The sequence below is a fragment of the Cornus florida genome, unplaced genomic scaffold (assembly GCF_030987335.1).
Source record: "Cornus florida cultivar Cherokee Brave unplaced genomic scaffold, ASM3098733v1 CherokeeBrave_3.0.0_Hap2_Chr08, whole genome shotgun sequence".
NCBI classification, from domain to species: domain Eukaryota; kingdom Viridiplantae; phylum Streptophyta; class Magnoliopsida; order Cornales; family Cornaceae; genus Cornus; species Cornus florida.
Window position 1 is genome coordinate 1,514,091 of NW_026775578.1, and position 7,981 is coordinate 1,522,071.

Here is a 7,981-nt window from a genome sequence, read left to right on the forward strand (position 1 = left end):
CTCAATTGCTAAAACATTTTAAAAGATTAAATCTATTCGTTTGTTTAAAACATTCAAATAACATCATTATGATTGAGTCTATTTAAATTTATTTAAACCCAAACCTAGTCCCTATTTAATGTTCAGGAATCCTAGGTATGTTTCTATGTTCCATCATTCTACAGATATGAAAAATACATAATTTAAACATGTAAAAATTCACACTATAAATCAAATCAAAATCATGTATTTATCAATTCATGATAACACAAGAACATAACAGATATGAACTAATTTCATAAACCTATGTTCTAATCCAATTAAACATGCATAATTATTTAATTTTATGTGTTTAATAAATCTTGAAATTTCCTAGGCATGTACAGAAATATGAATCAAAAGGAAAAAGATAGAAGAAGAACTTGCCTTAAACTTTCAGATCGAGAGTTAAATTTCTTCTTCCTTGATCTTCTCTGTACAGGGTTTTTCTCCTTCTTCCTTCCTTTTCCTCCTTCATTCTCTAACTCTCTCTCTAGAATATATCACGTGAATATTTTTAACCCCCTTTTACAACCTATAACTATATATTTATAAGCTAAATAAAATAACCCTAACCCTTTTTCCAATCCAAGTTTACTTAATATATATATATATATATATATATTAAAAAGGTAAGTAAAATATGTTACGTATATAATTTATGTATATCTTTATTAAATAAATAAATTATACACATCCCATTATTTATTAATGGATTATCCAATAATACCTAAGTTATCATAATATTATAAAGTAACTTAAAACATAACACGTATCAAATCTATATAAATTTTTATTATTTAAATATAATTTATATACATCAGATTAAATATTACTACCTAAGTTACCATAAAGTAATTAATAAATTATCCATTATTTATTAATGCATTATCCAATAATACTTAAGTTACCATAATATTATAAAGTAACTTAAAACATAACACGTATCAAATCTATGTATATTTTTATTATTTAAATATAAAACATATACATCAGATTAAATATTACTACCCAAGTTACCATAAAAGTAATTAATAAATTACCCATTATTTATTAATGTATTATCCAATAATACTTAAGTTACCATAATATTATAAAGTAACTTAAAACATAACACGTATCAAATCTATGTATATTTTTATTATTTAAATATAAAACATATACGTAAGATTAAATATTACTACCCAAGTTATCATAAAAGTAATTAATAAATTACTTTTCCTTTTATATATGTATATAATATATATATATATACACACACAACTATCCATGGGTAATAATCCGTACCCATCCAACCTCCTATCCAATTAGTCCATGGGACCCAATTGGTTGGCCCATTATACTAACCATAACCATAAAAGAAAAATAAAATAAAACAATAAAATAAAATAAAACATTTAATTTACAATTAATCAAAACACCAGTTAAGCACATAATCTAATTAAACAATTAACACATAGACAAATACAAATAACACATCGACACATAATCAAATACTCAAGTAACACTTAATTCAATTAAACCCATAAGCAATTAGTCAAATAATCAATTAAATAATTAAAAATACAATTAAAACAAATTAATAAATACCGAGACTATCCTTTTAAAATTAGCGTTATTACATTCTTCCTCCCTACCAAAAGGAATTACGTCCCCTAAATTCGCCCTTACTTTATTCCATTATGTTTGGAAATTGTGAGCGAAAAACATCCTCCTATTTCCAAATAGACGCAACCTTACTATGAGGGCTTCACTTAACTCCAATATACCAAATGTGGTATACAGAGATCCTCCAAGTGCCATAGAATATACGCACAAACTCCTATGCACCCAGCGCCAATAATTTAGTAATGCTAATCCAAAGGCGACTGCCTCAATTACGAAACACAATTTTTTAAAAGTCAATGTAATAAGTAAAATTGAAGATATAACGAGCAAACTTCTCCCTGATAGAAAAATCTAGTATACGAGGTCGACTATTTACAACATCACACTGCTGCTTCCAAATTGTGCGCAATCCATTACAAAGGTGTTTGGTCATCAATTTATCAATAGTCAACTATGACTTTAACTCAACATAAGTCAACAAACTATGATTTTTCCATACATACCATGCACCTCATCTCTATATAGGTGTTTGGTCTCACCATCTTGTCTTTGACACACCCTGCTTCTTTAAGACAAGTTAATGTCAATCCGACTTCTTTGTCTAACTTCAAATAATATGAAATCTTTCCATCTTTCACATAAGTCATCAATTTCCTAGCAACAGCTAATTGTTGCAAATTGTGACTAAAAAATAATTCCATATTATTTATGGAAATGAAGAGACTTAATTTCATCCTCCATGTGCAACACCGGCAAATTCCTCCTAATGACACACCCTCGTGAATAAATTCTCGATTAAGAATTTACTGATGAATATTTATTCAGTCTCCTATCCTCCCTTGGTGTCATTCCAATAAGTACTTAATCCAGTACTAAATCCTCCTTCCGACTTGGTAACAACTTCTGAAATTTTTAAGAAGATGTTCAGCAAATCCAGCACCTCTAATAAATCATCATGGCGTTATAGTGATCTTTATTTACCACTACTTTACGCATACCGAAACATTAACAACCATCAATATCATGGCGTTGTAATATGATACAAATCCATACCTAACATAAAGTATATCAAACTAATCGTTCTAGATAGTTTGACTCGTAATAATGGTTTAACTATCTCATCCCAAAACACACCAAAATGACACATGTCCAGGTCCAATAGATTGCCTAGATTTATATGTATCTATCAAATTATACGATCGTACGCTCACAAATCTAGCGTAAATAGCACTATTACTCCATGTTATTAAAACAATAGTTGACTGATCATACACTTGTGTCCCCAACTAAATCACATACCAAATCCCGAGTAATTAACAAAAAATAAAACACGTATGATAAACACAATAAAACAAAATATACTCTTACTTAGGACATCGTTCTTTCTATAAAAGAAAGTGTCCTTTGAAATCAACCTTACTAGATTGTTTCAAAATTTTATTTTATAATTTCGTAAATAATCATCCAACCTCGAAACATATTCTTTAAAATATCGCTTAAAAACACAAATATTTGCCTAAGCAAATACCAAGGGCTTAACCCTCATCCTTCTTATATGCGGAATGTAAACTATCTAACTTAGCTTTATAAAGCAAATTAGAACGTCACAACATAATACCAATGCCCTCTTGTATGTAATTTAAAAATTATGTATTTCGTTCTGATAAGAACACATCCGATCCCCAAACTCCTGAATAATACTTCTTATATACCTCTTTTAGAGATGATAAGAAAGCTTAATTATTTGTAGATTGATCAACCCCAATTCTACTAATAACATTCGCTATACTACTAGCAATTCAGATCACCTCGCGCGGTCATCCATCTTCAAGATTTAGTACCCTCTCTATTGGATACACATAAATCTCCTCCATTAGGATCTTTTTCGGCTCCTACTTTTCGCTTGTGTCTTTTTTTAGATCAACTGAAGTCGTGTTGGCCCCGATATGTGGTGAAATATCACGTACACCTAAATCCTTCATTGGCTTATACTTTTAAAGTAACGCCAAACGAACCTAAACCATCGATCCCTAACTCCGCCATCTGGCAACGAAATCGATAACGTACTCCTTTACTCCTTTAGGGACTTTATCGCTTTCGCCCTGAACCCATCCTTTTCCTAGTGCTAACCATTCTATGACTACAGAATATAATTGACATCAGCTCCTCCTAATAAACTGTAAATAGGGTACAATGAATCCTAATACGGGCTCTAAGTTTTAAGAGACGCAACGCGGAAGTCACATAACGAAAGACACTCCTAAGGACACTTGAACCTGGAGTGCTCTGATACCAACTGTAATACCCCTGGATTTTCGAATGCGGGTTGGCCAAACTCACGCCCGAATACCCGAGGATATCAAAAACAAAATCGGTAATAAACGAACACAGAGTACAAAAGAATAAATAGGAATAAATAATTTGCTGAAAGAAAACTAAAAGAAAAATCCAATAATAAAACCTCTTAATAAATTTTAATTAATAATAAAATCATTTTGATACAATAAATCCTCCATTAATACAACTTGGGAATCCATACTATGTGGACCCCGAAAAACCAATCTGAACAAGTGACAGTAATAACTGTCTACAACTGAAGAACGAAGCATAAAAGAATCTCCCATGTAAAATTGGAAGAATGAAGTAGAATGATCCCTGCTCAGCACGAACAACCTCTACTTCTAACGAACACCTAAAAAATAATGGTGGGTCAAGCCCATAAATAAGTTCTACTCTACTATAGTCCAAACAGAGTTCCGATACACGTATACATCCTAGTCAATCTAATAGTAACTAATAGTCCGTATATATATATATATACACACACTAAAGAAACCTCACTGGACTATAGGGTTGACTTAACCTGAATAGTAGGCAACATGCAAAACGCACATATAGTGAGCATGAGTACCTAAACCTACCAGGATACACAACTACATTATATCTAGCTACATATCCCTGGCGATATACGCATCCTAACCACTGATCCTTAGATTTAAGCTCATATCATGGAACCATACTTATATATATAAAATCTAGTAACCATCATATCCGGTATAAATTAACCCTCCATAAGTTATTCAACTTGTTCAGCTGACCTGACTTAAATATAAGTAAGACTTAACATTTTAGTTAATCCATTCCCTTATATAATAAATTAATCCTCCACAAGTCATTCAACTTGTTCAGCTGACCTGACTTGAATATAAGTATGACTTAACATCTTAGTTAATTCATTCCCTTATATAAAATAGGTAGGATTTAACTGATAAGTTAATCCGTCCCCAGAATTCCACCGTCCCATACCGGTGCATTAAACCACACAATCCAACAATTGATGTAACGATTAAGGAAATACATCAAATGATCCAGAAATAACTATGATAATATGATATCAAGTTATCACAAAATAGGAATGACTTATTATTTATTTAAGCTTCCTATATCATATGTCCTATATAAACTGAATCTTATACATGATGATATTTTATTATACCGTCAAATAAGCATTATACATATTCAATTCATCCTACACATTTAATCTCAATTGCTAAAACATTTTAAAAGATTAAATTCATTCGTTTGTTTAAAACATTCAAATAACATCATTATGATTGAGTCTATTTAAATTTATTTAAACCCAAACCTAGTCCCTATTTAATGTTCAGGAATCCTAAGCATGTTTCTACGTTCCATCATTCTACAGATATGCAAATTACATAATTTAAACATGTAAAAATTCACACCAGAAATCAAATCAAAATAATGCATTTATCAATTCATAACACAATGACAGAACAGATATGAACCAATTTCATAAACCTATGTTCTAATCCAATTAAACATGCATAATTATTTAATTTTATGTGTTTAATAAATCATGGAATTTCCTAGGCTTGTACAGAAACATGAATCAAAGGGAAAGAGATAGAATAAGAACTTGTCTTAAACTTTCGGATCAAAAGTTAAATTTTTTCTTCCTTGATCTTCTCTTTACAGGGTTTTTCTCCTCCTTCCTTCCTTCTCTAACTCTCTCTTTCTAAAATATATCACGTAAATATTTCTAACCCCCTTTTACAACCTATAGCTATATATTTATAGGCTAAATAAAATAACCCTGACCATTTTTCCAATCCAAGTCAACTTAAAAAAATATATATATATATATTAAAATATTAAAAAGGTAAGTGAAATATGTTACGTATATAATTTATGTATATCTTTATTAAATAAATAAATTATACATATCCCATTATTTATTAATGGATTATCCTATAATACCTAAGTTATCATAATATAATAAAGTAGCTTAAAACATAACGCGTATCAAATCTATTTATATTTTTATTATTTAAATATAATTTATATATATCAGATTAAATATTACTACCCAAGTTACCATAAAAATAATTAATAAATTATCCATTATTTATTAATGCATTATCCAATAATACTTAAGTTACCGTAATATTATAAAGTAACTTAAAACATAACACGTATCAAATCTATATATATATTTATTATTTAAATATAAAATATATACATCAGATTAAATATTACTACCCAGTTACCATAAAAGTAATTAATAAATTACCCATTATTTATTAATGCATTATCCAATAATACTTAAGTTACCATAATATTATAAAGTAACTTAAAATATAACACGTATCAAATCTATGTATATTTTTATTATTTAAATATAAAACATATACATCAGATTAAATATTACTACCCAAGTTATCATAAAAGTAATTAATAAATTACCCATTATTTATTAATAGATTATCCAATAATACTTAAATTACCACAATATTATAAAGTAACTTAAAATATAACACGTATCAAATTTATGTATATTTTTATTATTTAAATATAAAATATATACATCAGATTAAATATTACTACCCAAGTTATCATAAAAGTAATTAATAAATTACTTTCCCTTTTATATATGTATATAATATATATATCTCTATATATACACACAACAATCCATGGGTAATAATCTATGATGGAGAGCCGGCTCTGGAAGCCTAAGAGCCGGCTCCCATGATGGGGGAGCCGGCTATTTTTGATAATTTTCTGATTCTAGGTGCTTAAATGGAATTTTTAAAAATTTATAGGAGGTTTTAAATGTTTAAAATTAACCTGTTAAACCCTTAAAACATTTAGTATAGGATGGTGTGCTAATTGTAGGAGACATCATGAAATACAAACATTTAATGGGCATGCTGTCAGGGAAGGAGGAATGTTTAATTGGCTAGTTTGTTTTAGCAACTTAAACGGACTGGTAAGAAATTATTTATAGGATGTTGTATCAATGATATATACAATTTAATGAAGGCCAGAAGGGTTGGTTTAGGATATGGTTATAGACATCATGAGTTTTAGATATTAAGTTACATGCTGTCAGGAGTTGAGAAGATTTTACTTGCTAGTTGTGTTTTTAACCAATTTAAATGGATTAGTATAAAATACCATTAGGGTTTTATATACTGTGCAGTTTGGACTTCTGTGTGTCATTATATCATGCACATGTTTTAATATTGAGGATTAAATGGACGTCATGTGATGTAAATATTAATTTACATGCCTTCAAGAATTGAGGAGGATTTAATTACTAGTCGTTGTTTTAGTAATTTAAATGAACTGGTATGAAAGTATCGTTTGGGAATTCTAATATAATGTACTCATTTTATAATTCTGATAATCATTATATCATGCTATGGATGTGAATTGATGAATTGTTATAATTTCTGTTTTGTCCATTGGATGGATGTGGATGGTTTAAATTGTTTATCAATACTTTAGCAATTTAAATGGAAGTTCTATGATTATAATCATATACTGGATGCATGATAGGATCCTATTTATATCTGATTCCTATTATGTTGGTTTCTAGATGTTCTTGATGTTCATTTGAGTGTGCATCATTTATGGATCATATGTATTATATGTACTGGCATGGGACAGTTGCATATCGGGGATGGATTATATCAAAACGCTAAATCCTACATCTTCATACATACGGAATGGATTAACTAAAACATTTAAATTCTACATGGATGTATGTCCTGTCAACTAAAATAGTTGAATGGCATAACGGATGGTTGTTTTTTTTTATTGTTTTGTATTGGGAATGATTTATATATATACTTATGGTACCATGATATAAGCTTGAGTTTCCTGATCACAGTTAGGGTGCGTATATCGCCTCGGATGGATAACTGAACCTAATGATGTTCCCTGGTAGGTCTAGGTGTGCATGACTACGCTATATGCGTTTTGCGTGTTACCTTATACTCAGGTGTGATAACTATAGGCTAGTGAGCATCCTATAGTGTGTATCTAT